The 16,242-nt window shown below is 37.8% G+C and overlaps 1 protein-coding gene across 1 annotated transcript in view; it reads right to left on the reverse strand.

Moving 5' to 3' along the window:
- Positions 1-16,242, reverse strand: part of DPP10 (dipeptidyl peptidase like 10) — a 483,231-nt gene that overhangs the window by 274,593 nt on the left and 192,396 nt on the right. The gene's annotated exons all lie outside the window — the stretch shown is intronic.

Below are 16,242 nucleotides of genomic sequence, written 5' to 3' on the forward strand. Positions count from 1 at the left end.
ACGTGCAAGTTGATTTTCCTTTTATGAAAGAAAATACCATTTCATATGGCTAAACAAACAGATATTCTAAGGTTTTATAGCAATACATTTTTTAAAAAAAGACACATTTAATAGAACTACTGATATCAGGATTTTTTTTTATTTTTTTTTTTTTAGACTAAGGGAGCCAAATAATCACACGACACAGCAGATCTTCAGATACAGCCAAAAAATATTTCTAGCATCTGTACTATATTGTCTTTTCAATGAAATGATACTTTTGTACGTAAGACAGATCACAGATAGCAAAATTCATTCCCCTTGGAAGAAATCCCAACTCATCATAGCAAAATACCGAAATCAAGAAGGAAAAGCCCATACATTAAACAGTGCTGATCTGCAAATAATTCAAGCAATGGAAGAGCCTGAGCTAAGCACTGTACATTTTTGTACCTGAGCACAGCATGGCAATTCCACAGACCTTTGCTTTCTCCTCTACTCTGGGTAAGCCCCTCCAAGACTCATCACACTAGCAGAGGCTACTCTGCTTCTAAGCTTCATTTTTGCAGGAGAAAAGGAAAAACAGCAATTTCCCCCCAATTATCATCATATAAATTGGTCATAAACATACTGCAATTCCTCGTCAGTATAATTTAACATGTTTATATTAAAGTTACAGGAATTGGCTAATTGGGTGTGTAATGTTTTTAGTTGTGCTTCATTAAATATTGTTTAGTATTTATCTCCAGATAGATTAGGTAAGCTATAAACAAATCACACCCATTTATATCATCCTGATGTGGAAAGAAAGAAAGACAGAGATCATTTAATAGAAGGTTAAACAGAGCATCCCCATGAACCCAGCACCACAAATATAACTACTTTCACACTATATTAACATCAGATACAGTGCTGATGTTGTATGGTGAAAACAAAGATCCAGTAAGAAGCTTAAACTATTCTATTACAGTAATTTTCAAGCATCCATTAACAATATAAAATATTTATTCTCTTTTCAAATGTAATCATTTCAATGAACTGATTAAGTTTTCTCAATTCAGAACAGGACGGTTCACCCAAAGTGGCAGAATAAAAATGGACATCTCACAACTTTTACTTTCCAAGGAAAACATTTAGAGCACCACTCACTGAAGGTGAAACTTCTAGCTCCAGATTTAAACTAGTGAAAAATTAGTTTTTCAAAACCATTTGTGGCATCAAAGCAAGTGTCACATCCCTGAAACCATGCAAATAGGCTTTAAAAACCAAATACTCATTTGCACCTGTATTGAACTTTTTCCAGTTCTCTTCTTTTTGCCTTTCAAAGTATGATAAAGCACAAGCCCTCAAGCTAACACTCTTTTCTTTGGTTTTCAAAAATGAACCCTTAAGACCTACTGTAACACAGAAATTCAGAACCAACGTTTTAAGCAATAGCATAACATGAGATAAAAGAGATGTGTGTAAATCTCACCATCATATTACATCCAAGATTACATCCAGTGTAATCTTGTGGTCATACTTACTATGACAAGTCCTTTATTTTTTTAAATTACGTTATCCCAGGTATTTTTCCCAGAAACATGATAATCCCTGCTAACTTTTGTTAGACAAATAAGAAAAAGAACTAAATTGAGTGACAGAGTTCTATCACTAAAAATTATTCAAAAGAACTACAAAACGCAATCTTATCATGACATTTTAAAATAAGAAATACAAGCGGATTCTGCAAATGCAAAGGCCCAAACAGAAGGAATGAAGAAACTAAAAAAAAAGTTTTAAAAAAAAAAAAAAGACTAAAGATTTATCTGAAATAAACTGTTAAATTTGAAACTTTCTTTACATTTTTTTCCTATAACAGGATTGTCATGGAAATTGATATACTTTCATCTGAATTATTCATTTTTGGCAAAACTTCTTTTTTGAATAAAAAAAAAAAGATAAAAAAAAAAAGCAGCTTCTACTTTTCTACTTCACCATCTTCTAAATGCATCTACTTACTGAATTCAAGTACCATTTTACTGAGCACAGTTTGTCATCAGAATAAACCCAGCAAGAAAATGGGGTTTAATTTACTATGCCAATTATACTGAGAAAGTGTTGGTATTCATACAAATATCACTTATGCATTTCCAGTTCTAGCATCTTAGCAATAGTTAAGAGATATTGAAAATATGCCTTGGATCAGTTTTGGACACCTTCCATTAGTATATACATTTTGTTCTCTGATTTAAAATAATATGCGTTAAAGCATTATAGTTGCCAAAATCAACAGCCTATTTAAACTACTTTTCAAAGTTATTTATTATCTCTTATTATTAGAAACTCATTAAGGAAACTCTTCAACAAAGTTTAAAACTCCTTTAATGTTTAATTGCATCTTTGATCATTAATTACATCTGCAGATAGAGATAACTTTTTAAATCTTAATTTTCTCATTTAAGTTTGAAACGGAACTCATTGCCCAATAAATTTTATTTTAGTGCGCATATAACGCCCGTGTATTGATGAGCTTTTTAAGAGAAACCTACAGCTCAGTCAGAATAAAATTCCATTTATCTACCATAAATATGAGAATGAAAAAGTCTGAAAAAGTCAACTTTGCAGCAGAAATCTTGAATTTCATAGAAACATTTCCTTTAAGATTTATTATTTATACATTTAATAAAACATGAAGACTTTTTTATTTTTAAGCATCTACTATAAAAATGAGGTCCCATATTTTTCAAAGTGTGCCTCAAGTCCCTTCTTTATATATAGAGATATATAAAATATCATGCCTAGAATCTCCCGGTGCCAGTCATGCTGACTGCGAGGTTGCATGGTTTTGTGTCCAACACTTCTGACCATACAGTCCTGGGGCAGAAAATCTGGTCAGTATAACATCACAGGGCAATGGCATCCTGTTCCACAGGTGAACCTTCCATGCACTGACAGATCCCAATACAGTGATCCCGATGACTGATGATGTGCAATACTGCATTAAACACTCGAGAAACTTCCCAAGTTTCCCCAAGTTTAATTTAGGGAAGCCACTGAACTTGTTAGTGAGATGAGAGAAGATCTTGTTTTCTTTGTCCACTACAGAAAACAAGTAATAAGGAGTCCAAAACAAACATCTAAATACGCAAGGGTTTATTTCAGTCAAGAGCACCTCATGTATAGCATTTCCCATCCCTCAGGTTCTGCAAGGCAATTGTTCCTTTTCACTTTTGGCTTACACAGGGATTGATGAGGTGCATTACGTAACAGTACAACATTGGTGTTCGACATCTCCTACACTGGAATAAGCACACTTCTCTTCTGGCTTAAATTATATCTGCTGTTCTTCCACAGACTCTCTACAACTGGAGAAAAATGATCCTGACGTTATTAGGTCTTTGAAAGGTGGAAAACTGACAGGTCTGAGTGAGTGGCAGAACAAGCTCATGAACTCTCTGTTTACGAATACATAACTCATTCTGCACTGGATTTTTTAAACTGCAGTGTGGGAATATTTCTGAGATAACAAACAGGTTTTTGTTCAAGTCATGAGGAAAAAAAATAAATAACATTTTACATGGACCTTCCTTTTTTTTTTTCCCTCCTGTTTATCAGCATTATTCATAAGAAACTTCCCTGCTTCACATTCTTTGCTTTCCTTACCTCTATTCAAATTACATATATATGAAAAGTCTTATTTGCTGCTTGATTATTTTGTTACTTTACTGCCAGTACTGGATTTTTTTTTTAATTTTTTACTAGTATGGTTTATCTAGGAATGTTAGGGAGGAATAGCAATAACAAAAGATACAAAAACGTTAGAAGCCACATGACTGTAATTATTTTCTTTTTGAAAAGATAATTAGCAAAACTTATTTATGACAGAGACCGTTCTGCCTACTAAACCTAGCTGTATATATGAAAAATTCAGAAGAACGGTGTCCCTTGATGGGGACAAAGAAGAGGGAGACCAAGTTGCCTATGATATTTTTAGAGACAGCGATAACAGCCAGGTGTACACATCCCAGTGCTTTCTAGTCTCTGAAACCTCCAGTTAGAGGATCATAAAGTTATTATGGTTGGAAAAGACCATCAAGTGCCATCAGTAAACCATATCCCTTATTGCCACATCCATGTGTCTCTTAAATACCTCCAGGGATGAGGACTCCCCCACTTCTCTTAGCAGCCAGTTCCAATAATTAACCAGCCTCCCCATGATGAGATTCTTCTTAATGTCCAATCTAAACCTCTCCAGGCACAATGTGAAGCTGTTTCCTCTCATCCTGTCACTTGTCACCTGAGAAAGACAGACACCCTCCTCATTGCAACCTCCTTTCAGGTAGCTATAGAGATCAGTGAGATCTCTCCTCAGCCTCCTCTTCTGTTGTGGTTTAACCCGGCTGGCAGCTAAACACCACACAGCCGTTCGCTCACCCTCCCCCCTCCCTCTCTGGGATGGGGGAGAGAAACGGGAAAGTGAAGCCTGTGAGCTGAGATAAAGACAGTTTATTAAGATAGAAAATAATAATAATAATAAGTACAAACAAGTGATGCACAATGCAATTGCTCACCACCCGCTGACCGATGCCCAGCCCAACCCCGAGCAGCCGGCCCCCCACCCCGGCTAGCCACCCCTATATATCGTTCAGCATGACGTCAGATGGTATGGAATACCCCTTTGGCCAGTTTGGGTCAGCTGTCCTGGGTCTGTCCCCTCCCAGCTCCTGCTGCACCCCCTGGCAGGACAGAGTGAGAAGCTGAAAAGTCCTTGGCATAGTGTAAGCATTGCTCTGCAGCAATTAAAACATCAGCATGTTATCAGCACTCTTCTCATCCTAATCCAAAACATAGCACCCTACCAGCTACTAGGAGGAAAAATAACTGTCCTAACTGAAACCAGGACATCTTCTCATTACAGAAGGGGTCAGGTTATAGACTTAACTATTTGCATTACGCATCGCTAGGGAAAGAAAGTAATTTATTACATTTCAGCAAATACGGGCTGATATCGAGTATTAGGTCGACCCAGCTTCTTTTTCACATGCCTATTCAAGTGGCACAAAGTGATGCAATATTTAAAGAAGGACATTGCGCTATTTAGACAGACAGTGTATTTATGGTTATACTTCAGAGATTTTTTACTATGCTTATTCCAAACAATTTCTAACAATATTTTCAGTATTCCTACTACAGTTAGGCTGAGAAGATAGCAGAGAGACTTTGGAGTAGTAAAAACATCCTACACTAAATAATCTTCTGAGTTCACTGATGTTTTTTGTTGCTAAATCCCTCTTGCATTTGAAGACTTTATCAGTCTGGAGTCAAACCTTATCTCTTCCCTTTGTTTGTTCACTTAGGCCGCACACCAGAAGACTCCCCAAAAGGGAGGCTGTAATTTCTGCACCCAATCCTCCTCCTGTACTACAACTTCACTGTTTTTATTAATCCTACATGTTGCTTTTTCCTTGATCTCATTTTTCAGATTGGGAAAATAGCTATCAACAGCTTCCAAACTGCTGATTTACCTGTCTCTGATACACAGCCTTGTACCTCACGTATCATTTATCAGCAGGCATTAAACCATCTAGATTCCAGCTGTTGCAACAGAGTTTTGTCCTGGAGAAATAAACAATTGATTTTCAAAAGCAGCAATGACTAGGAGCCTGCCCTGACTAACAAATACTATTTCCTTGGAGGTGGCATCTGACAATTAAACCATGCTAATTTCTGAAGATCTTTCTTGCTTCATTAAGGATTATTAAGAGATTAACATTTAATCCATTCCTGTATACTAATGATGAAGGGTGTGGAGAAAAATGTTGACTCTTGTTCCTCTGGGTACAATTCTCATTCACCACTTGGGAAGAATAAATGGTGGTAAAAGGAAGAGGTTAATGGTGCATCTGTTTATTTGTCCTTAAAAAAAAAAAAAAAAAAAAAAAAAAAAAACAGACTCATCCCAGCAAGGAGCGTGGATTCTATGAACAACTGTAATCTCAGAGGTTCCCAATCTTTCTCACACTGCAACATTTAAAATGATTTAGAATATTTAGATTTTGCTCTTACTTGGGAACATATCCTGCACCTAATGTAACTAATAATTTGGCTATTTAAAGCCATCCTTCTTTCCTTCTTTGTCTTTGAGTTTTAAGAAGAGACATTAGGCACTTGAAAATATTGCATTTAATACCTTGTGCTCTCTGCTTTAGGAAAGTAAAAAGCAATACTGAAGTAATCCTTATGCCCTTGATTCCTCCTCCTCTCCTAATGAGATATTAAGGGGAGGATAATAAGAGTTGGCTTCTTTCCGATGGCCTTGTTCAGCCTTGACTCACAGAGGTAATAGTTTAAAGAGATGAGATGATGCTGAGCAATCTTAATGTTGTTTCAAAGCATGAATGCTATATTTGCAAATACAGTCTGATCGTGATTCTGTATTTATTCTCACTGGATAAGAATAATTTAGAGTCTGTAAGAACCATCACCATTTTCATTCCTTTTTCCAGTATGTTCCATCTGCAAGATTTTCTTCTCTACCTACCTTTCTGTCCTTCATTCTCAGTACAAAAATTGGTATAACCATGCATTAGAAATTATGCATGTTTCTCATCAAAACAGCTCAAAGTTTGTTTCTGTTCATTGTTCTAGATCTTTCGTTTTTTCCCCTTCTTGTCTAGTTTCTAGGTTATTGGTCCAATGTTGCAATTCTATAACTTTAGCATACAATATAATAACAATATATTTATGATAACTGCTAAAAAAAATAGGTATGCGTTCAGAGTACTTGGTTTTCCCTCCGGAAGACAGAGAACAAAGAAATACTAATTTTGAATAAATTCAATCTTGATCAAAAACATTATTTTTTAATTCACCTAAATATTTTGGCACGAGTCAGTTCAATTAAATATCGAAGTAATATTTCCATGAGATGATTGGACCATACATCAAGTTATATCTTCAAGAATTACTTGCTTTGTTCTACTTACTAATAGACAACATCAATTGAAAATTACTATAAGGCCTGTTATTAGAATTAAAGCTAAAAAAACAATCTATACTTCATCTGTGATTTCATTATTCAAGACCTCCATTATAATGTATTTTTCTCAGCTCCATTATGCACACAGCTTTTGTTTAGCGTAATGTTTGCCAGCCATATTAATTTATAGTAATGTGCATTTGGAAAATCCATACAAGATGCATAAATTTTGTAAAATATCCCTTTTCTGGGCACTCACAGAAGTTCCACAATATTCTGGGTTAGTGCAGAGAGAAGTAGATTTTTTGTTTTTGTTGTGTTAAACAAAGATAAAGACAGATCTCATGGATCCATCAGAGTTCCATACAGAGATGGAACTCTCTGTCTAGCCTTAACAAATAATTCTTACTTCCCTACTTAGTCTACAGCATTCAGAATTAGGAAGATTTTTTACAATCCTTTAAAGTTTTGAACACATTTTTTACCCACTAAAGGAAACTCAGTGGAAATGAGAGAAAATCAGCAGAAACATAAGACACAGAAGGGAGGGGAAGCTTCCTTTGAAATTTAGAACCAGAGTGACTGTTCCTGCTTCTTTGCCTTACTGAAGTCTCCTTGATGCCAATTTCCTTATCTCCTCTCACCTGCTAGGAAGCATATGTATCTCTCAGCTTCCCAAGGTCTAACATTTGCACACAAATGTATCAAAAATGACAGAAAAATGATTTATGATTCCTTCCTTCAATAGAGTTTGCATTTTGAGTAAGCCAAACAGATAGTTTCCATTATCCAGTATAAAGAACATTAAATAAAAATGCTCAAGTTTCTCAGTTTTGGACAGAATTAGGAGGGAGCATTTGAAAGATTGAGTCAAAAGAATTCCAAGCAGAATATCTTCATACAAACGTGCCACTTCAGCTGCTTTATTTCAATGGGGAAGGAATATTTTCCCTCTTCAAGTATTAGACAAGGTGTAGGAGTAAATGAAGGAAAGAGACCTTCTAAATGAGAATAATTTAAGTGAGTCACTGCTATCATAAGAGATACAGAAAATCTAATTCCTTTTCAGAGACGAGAAAAGCATTTGAGCATTTTGGTTCCATTTATCTGCTTGTAGGAAGCAAGAACAGATGAGAAGTGGTAGGGAAAGAAAATTGATGGATTTTCAGGGCATTTCATACCACCCACTCTTGTACAGCTCACAATACTTACAACATTCTTTACTACATGCTCTTCTTATTTATTTTGCCAGTACCAGCTAATAAACCTCAGTCATCTTCTTAACTGACTATCCAGCAAGACAGAGAATAGTAAAAGCCTACACAGGCACTGACAGATTCAAGCTGAATAGGTGGAAAAATTGTGATGTCTCTAAAAGTTGAATTTAGGCTTCAAGCAAATCTGAAACTTCAGGTGAAATGTTGGGATCGTTTCCTGAAGTCCTTTTTGTACTACAGCAGCAGCCCTATCAGCAGTGCTGAGCAGATCATAAATCCCCTGTCAGTCTGCACCAGTCCCTGGAGCACTTTTGCATATCCACGTATAACTCTCGTACAAGACAAGACAGGAAAATAATTTGGTTGTCCACACTTTCCTAGGCCTGTTAATTATCAGTTTTCTCTCCTGGTTTGCTCACCCCAGCTGGGAACTGCACCTTCCTCAAGTAATGTAGAGCTAGTATTTATTAAGCTTTTAACTGACCAAACCAGGTTCAGGAAACACAAATTGGGTATTGGAAAATAAACAAAGCAAAGTGGCCAAATCAAGTTCTATTTTACCTTAGGTCTGCCGAGAATACTTGCAGCCCGAGTAAGCCCACGTTCATCCTCTGCCTTGGAATTCCTTATGCTTGCTACTAATATATATGAACCAAATATAGACTGTAATTCAACTTTGGACAGCTGCTGAAGTTTTTCTCCGATACTTTCTGAAGCTCTATTTAACCCAAAGACACTGACATTCTTTATATTTTAGACACATATATTAGGTATCCTAAATCCTCCCAGAGGAAGAGGGAGTCTGCCAAAGAAAATAATGGTTGGTGCAAAGGCCAAGTCACACAACCTCACTAACAGATCATCACAGCAACTCTCACAAAGAAAAAAGCAGGCAAAGAAAATGGTCATGGATAAGTAGTATATAAGAAAAATATGATTGAAGAGAGACTGTTTTTAATCGTGAATTGCTGAAATTCAGGGTAAACTACCAACACGGTTGTGCTTTATCAAGATATGTAATTACAGCTCCATTTTTGTTGTCCTTTGTGACACAGATTCCAGCAAGGTGTTTGCAAAGACTACTGTTATAATGATACACAAGCAGCATATTGCCACTGTAAAATGCTCCCTGAAGAAAACAGAGTGTTAATTGAATGTTAAAATTCTGGATTTGGCACTTGGAGGCTTTGTCAGGATTGGAACGAATGGTAGCCCACTGGGAAGCAGGAAAATAATAGCTATCATAACGCTCCTAAGTGCGCTGCAGACTGCTGATTCAAGGACATATGCAGCAGTCAGGTGGATTTAAAGCCACTATATTCACATCTGTACGCAGCAGGAATCATGCAAGGCAATGATGTAGGAAATATCTCCATGAATAAAATATAACCCAAGGTTGTTTCTAAAAGAAAGGGATCTGTCTGTGCTAGAGTCCGAAAAACTGGTGATTGGCTCCAGCCTGTGTTCTGTGCTAGCTAACACATTTGCTTTTCTTTAAGTTACCTGGCTCCTGCTCAGTACATCTACTACGCATATTAGGGATGTCTAAGGCATGCTGCCTGGGCGATGTGTAGCTGCAGGATCGCTGGATTTACAAAACCCTGTCCCAGGCAGCAGCAGCACACAAGTTAAAACTGGCTACCGAGGTGCAGTAGAGATGCTGAAAGGCAGCTGAGTTTGGCACAGCCCTGAGGGTGTCCATACACGAGAGGCAGCAGTAGCACAGGCAGGGCTGTAGTTAGCACAGGTAGCAAAGCAGTGCCAGGGTGCTTGCTACCACCCAGAATGCACCCACAGGGCACACTTAGACGCCCTACACACTGCACAGGATTTTTACAGCTGCTAAGTGAAAGGAGCATGGGGAAGCTAACACATGTAAAAATGACAGGTTTGCCTTCTGGTGTGGACATGCCATCCATATAACATCAGTTTCCACAAGTGGCGCTGTAAAACCCTCGCATGACTTTGTTTTAGCAGTTTCAGTTCCTTAATAGTAAGACATCACAAAAAAAAATTACTAAAGCACAGTACTATAGACAACTTCAGGTATGTCAGTTTAGGACCAGTGAAAAACAAACAAGGTTTTGTGGGAAAAAAAGTTATTAAGAAGTCATTTACAGAAGACCTTAGCAGAAAGAATTGCAAATCCAAGACAACCCCCCAACATATGTCTTCTGGAGCAGCTAAATACAAAAACTCCTGCTAGTCCCCAGTAGATTTTCTTAACAAGACAGACAGATTTGATCTCACATTTCAGACCTCCAGTAACTCATTTGCATGTCATATGTTAATTAAACTGAAGGTGCAAGGGATTTGCAGGACTATGGATGGATGGAACCATCTAAAGTAGAGACCTTTATAACAGATAGGGATTGACGGGAGGGAGATCACTTGGAGAACCAGAGGACAGCTTTTTTGTTCATTAATGATTGGCACAGAAAGAGGAGCCCTAGTGGAGTCTGCTGGCGACACAAATTTTGCAGTAACATTGATATAAAAGCCAGCTGGGATATCAAACAAGAGGAATTGCATGACTGAAAACAGGGGAAATAGACAATTGATGTAATTTAATGCTACTAGGTACAAGGTCACGCATATAATGATGAGTAAGAATTATGGTTATATACTGAGCATCCTGAAATTAGAAATTGCCTAGGGGGTAAGGGATCAAAATGCACTTGTCTTCTGTGGAGGAAGTAGGGAAAAGAAAAAAGGTAAATTCCTGTGTGGGCAGAGATATCGCCACGAAGATGTGGTAAGTACTAATCGGCAGTGTACAAGGAACCGGTGTTGTTTTGAAGGCTCTGAACGTTCACCTGGGTTAAAATATACAGAAAAATTAAAACCTGCAGAGAAGCAGAGAGGCATTGTAATTAGAGAAAAGGCTTCAATCTTTGGAGAAAAGGCTAAAAGCCTAGCTAGTTTAGGCTAATGATTGCTCTCAGAAAACACTTCAGGGACACACCAGGAATGGAAAATATACTTTAGCTTAGAAAAAAAAAAAAAAGTAACACTGGCACAGGAACAAATGTGTACAAGTCGCCTTGAATATGTTTAGGCAGGACATTAGAGGACAATTTCAAACTATCAGAAGAGAGAGATCCTGGAATGGCCTCCTGGGAAAAAAAAAAAAAAAAAAACACACAGAACAGCTTGAAGATGGGATTTATCTAATTCACGAAAAGGATTATATGATATATTCACAAGTCACAGCAGAGGACTGCTTCTGATGACCCAGAATCTCCAGGACTCCTGTCTCCACTGTTCACTGGCCAGCTGTATTTTAAATCATGACTTATATTTCATCTTTAAATTAGAAAAATTTAAAAAGGTCTTCTCAATCATAAGAAATTTCATGTCCAATTCTTTTCCAGCCCACACTATGTAGCCTTGTCAATTTTTTATGAAGAAAGAATGGAACACTTTACATTTTCCTCAGCTGAAAAATATTATTGCAAGCTACCCTTAAAATCGTCATCTTGTTGAAACCCAGCAAATGAAAGGTGTCAGGTCTTCCACATGCCTGTCAATCTACAGATACCTCAAGTCTCAGAAATATTTGTGCTACATGATAAATGTGAATAGACAATTTTAGAATTTATGAATACATTTCATTTATTCTTATTATAATTTGAAGTATTTTATGTAGTTAAACAGGCATTAAACAACTGATTGTCCCCTTAGAGGAGACACTGGAAATAACCATTAATATTTTGTTTTTACTCTAAGCATTGATCAAAGACAAGTGTGTAGCATAGCTCTTTTATATTTCCATTGAAAAATGCTAAACCATAGCACTGAATTTCATGTTTCCTTATGCTGATTGAAGAGCAGACAACATTTACAAAAAATGAATAATATTTGCATAGCCAATGAACATCTAATAATATTCAGTAAGACATGTAATGTCAAATTTGCATGAGATATTATCTTTTATAAACAGCTAATGTCTCCCTCATTATCCCCTTCATGAATCTGTTGAGGGTTTTTTTCATTTTTAAGTGTCTCATAATTTTCATTTGATAGGTTATAAAAATAACAACCTGATTTGGATATTAGCTTAAAATGTTAATCACATGTACGCAGTTCAGATTGGATTTGATATAAATCAGTGCTATCAGAATTTATGCACACTACAATAATATGTCTCCCATTTTAAAGCATTCGTGATATCAACTTTGCATAGTAAGAAAAAGTTTGATCTGAAATTGTGAATATTAGGATGAGTAGATGCTACTAAGTCTGCTTTATCCACAAAGAATACATTTGTTTCAGACAATGAATTGTCTGTGATTAATGCTAATTAACTTTATACTCTGGGTTAGTTTCTATATAGCAATGAGCAGTCACACTATTACTCGAAGTCTCAGGCTTACATTCATTGGACCTTTATCTTGTTCGACTTTACGAAAGCAACTGGCAGCTTTCACTTCATACTATTTTGCAGATTACGACTGAACAGACCATTTTCCTTTCTCTGTTTGAAAAGAGAGCATGATACTTTGCTCACATTCATAAACCGTAAGCGAACAGAGAGGGCTCTATTCTGCCCACCCTCACCAGGTCCAGGCTGGTATAACTTGGCACTAGTACAGTGGCTTCTAACTTACCCTTTTGTACTGCAAGTAGGATACCAACTTGTGGGATCTCTCTCAGCTGAAGCTGGATGGAGCACGCACAAAACAGTTTGCAATATAATGAATGGCTTCAGCAGACAGCCCTCATTATTGCCTGGAAGACTGAATGAGCTCACCCCAGTTGTTGACTGTATTTCAGATATTTCCTATAAGTATAGGAGTTTAGATAACATCTCTATTAACTTAACCTTCTCTGTATGTATATATGGAAGTCAAAGCAGCTAAAATCATGCATTAAACTCATGCACATTTACAGTGACAAGCTCCAATAAAAGACGGATTGTGTATTCCTGAAACTAGGTATTACAGTTAATTTTGAATTTATTCAAATCTGAAACAATGCTTTCTTTGCAAGACTCCCACTTCTGTTCTTGCACAAGTTACTGATGTAATTAAAACAATTTTCATACATTTTTTCCTTGAATAACTATGAGAAATCTGATGCAGAAAAATCAGGTTATTTTATTTCATTTTTATGCTTTCCAGCTGAATCCCCAGCCTCACAGACTCAAAAACGTGACTGCTCATGTGCAAGTTGACTCCACAGAGTTTCCCCCAGCCTATCACATCCCAAACACTTCGGATGCACAGCACTCACACAGCTGCACAGCGCAGGCAGAACAAGCTCTGTGCTCCTCCAGCACGATGGTTATGGCTGAGGGCAGTTTGCACAGAAGCACGTGCATCGTTTTGTGCCTCAATTTTGCCATTTATACAGCAGATTCCCTTAGTGCAGACCCCTATTTAAAGATAAGGGCTAATGCTTTATTTATGCTGTCTGAACTGACTACAAAACTTTCTTCTTGATTGAACCCTATAAATAGCCACTCATGCCTAACTTCAGTAAGAGGTTATTTCTTATAACTATGAAGAATGCAGTAAATTAGTTTTATCCCTTCATTTTCAAACTCCAGTTGAATAGTTGGAAAGGAGACAATGGCACTGCTCTTTCAGGCTGATGCAGGTATTTTGCCCCTGGTTTCTATTTCAGTTTTTTTATTTCACTGTTGTTGCCTGAGGTGCATAAATCATTCACGTATCAAATCATAACAGAGACCAAAATGTATTTTATGAAGCTAAGAAGCCCTCAAGGATAGCACAGGGGGTTAAATGAGCACTTTTGTTCAGCTCATCACTTTGATCTGGCAGGGACCTTGCTGTGGGCTCTGGCAGCAGCGATGCATGGCTCATGCCGTGACATACCTACCAACTGGCAGAAAGCACCAACATCTCATCCTGCTCCATGAGATTTAACTCAGAAGGATAGACAGAGCTAAACACTAATATGGTAGAAGAAAAGAAATAACTCCATGTTCCCATCTGACCCCACATTTGGAAGTTAGGATACAGCTAAGTCTTGTGAGCAGTTGTGGCTGATGCACCAGAACTAACCCTTTCTCTGCAGAGGGGCTCATTTCTTCCCTTCTGGGAGCAAGTTACAATCTGGTTCAGTAGTCAAGGAAGTCAGACCCCAAACTTTTGCATTCTAGCAGTCAGCACAAGTATTTCTGGTGCAGAGAGGGCTGCTGGAGTTGGAAGCAGCTCGAAGAAAGACTCTACTCAAACTGAAAGTAAGGGACGGAGGCTTCTGGCATCCAGCACACCAGGAGGAGTGGCACCTTTCACAACCTCCACCCAGCACTTGCATGCATGTCCATGTTAGAGGAAAAAAAAAAAAATGTATACCACAGCTGCAAGAGGCAGAATCATCAGGAAGATTTTGTTGTCTCAGGCTCAGACAGTGTTTCTAGGCAGATGGATAAGGTCACCACAGCTCACATTCCTACTTTCTCTGCTGAAATTCTGCTGAAATAAAAATTGGCACAAACCACCAACAGTCAGATCGTGTGAGGTTCAAGGGCACAGCATCCTCTTTGCTTGCAGCCTTCAGAAGAGAGAAAGATCAGATTCCTTCACAGGAGGGTAGAGATGTTTCACAGGGGGTGAATGAGCACCAGATTCAACATCAAGAACATCTGGTGCTGTGTATGTTCTTGAGGATGGCGATAGGACCGGCCTGGGCAAAGACTGAGGAGCCATAGGGTGTTTCATGCCATTGCTGCAGCAGTATCTGGAGATGGGGGTAAAAGCCTCCAGATTTACCTTCTCCCTGACTGGCAAGTGCATGATTCAGGTCCGCACTTGCCAGCAACTTAAAATTAAACATAATACTTATTCTACTGAATCATGGTACATTTTACCTTCTGTTGAAAACATCTCAAGCAATGCTAATTTTGAGAGCTATCTCCCTACAATGAAAATGAGATAAACAAGAAGAGAAATTATATCAAAACAAACCTGAAGTACGCAAACACACAGGAATGGTTTGTATCTTCCAAAGCTTTGGCAGATGTACATTTATTCTGAGTAAATGATAGACCTGCATATATTCCAGGCAAAACTAGAAAAAAAGAGAACATCAATATTTATTTTGCTTCTTCAAGAATTCCTGGTTATTAAAGTTACTGCTTTGGCTGCCAATCACAGGTTCAAATCTTATTTGTGCAAATTCAAGTTTACGGATCTGCTTTCCCTATGACAAATTAAAACTTTGAGCGAAACAGAAAGGAGCCAGTGAACTGCTGGAGTCACCGTGGAAAGCAGTCTGTGCAGTGTGGGCACAATTTTTAATCATAGGCAGTAGAAGTGAAGGAAGAAAACCAGTCCACAAATGCTAATTAGAGATGATCAGCTCAGCCTTCCATAGGCATACAGATGTGCATAACTACAGCTGCAAACAGTTCAGTGAGGCTCCCCAGGTCCCAGCACCTTTCATACAGGCTGGACCTAAGATGTACAACCCTCAGCAGTCTGGCTGGCTTGAAAATAAAGCCTCACATCAGTAAATCCACTCTAATCTAAGTCCTAGAGAAGCCAATGGAAAAGCTCACATTGAGACTTCTCATTCAACCTGATGGTCCTCAGAGTAAGTCCTTATTCATGCTCATATCACAGCAGCACATTTTCAGGCTGTTTTTCTTTTACACAGGAGATTTTTTTCCAGTCTTCAATAGAAGCGAGGTTGGGCCAAATACCTGTAATGATTGCTCCTGTAACTAGTCTCAGTGAACACAAAGCCATTCACATCTGGTGACACATGCACACGACTGAGCTAATTGGTACAGGATTCTTTTTAGAGTTGTAGACTCTCCACTTTTATTTGAAAGTTTTAAAAGGTATTTATTAGCTACAGAGAGGAAAAAATATTCTCGATTAGCAAGACGGTGCGACAACATCGTTTCTGAGCTCACAATAAACTGCTGTCAACTCTTGCAGAGCACACAAAATAGAAGTGGGTTTTACAGCCTGTCACCATCTCCTGACAGGCAGGTAAGGCACTTGTAATAATCAAAACAAGACTCCTTTCTGGGCTCTAATTTCTCCCCAGGATACACTACAAGATGACAGTCAGCAGCTAGTTCACAACTAGAGGATGTTTTTTCTCCCA

Source organism: Oxyura jamaicensis, chromosome 7 (genome assembly GCF_011077185.1).
Source record: "Oxyura jamaicensis isolate SHBP4307 breed ruddy duck chromosome 7, BPBGC_Ojam_1.0, whole genome shotgun sequence".
NCBI lineage: Eukaryota > Metazoa > Chordata > Aves > Anseriformes > Anatidae > Oxyura > Oxyura jamaicensis.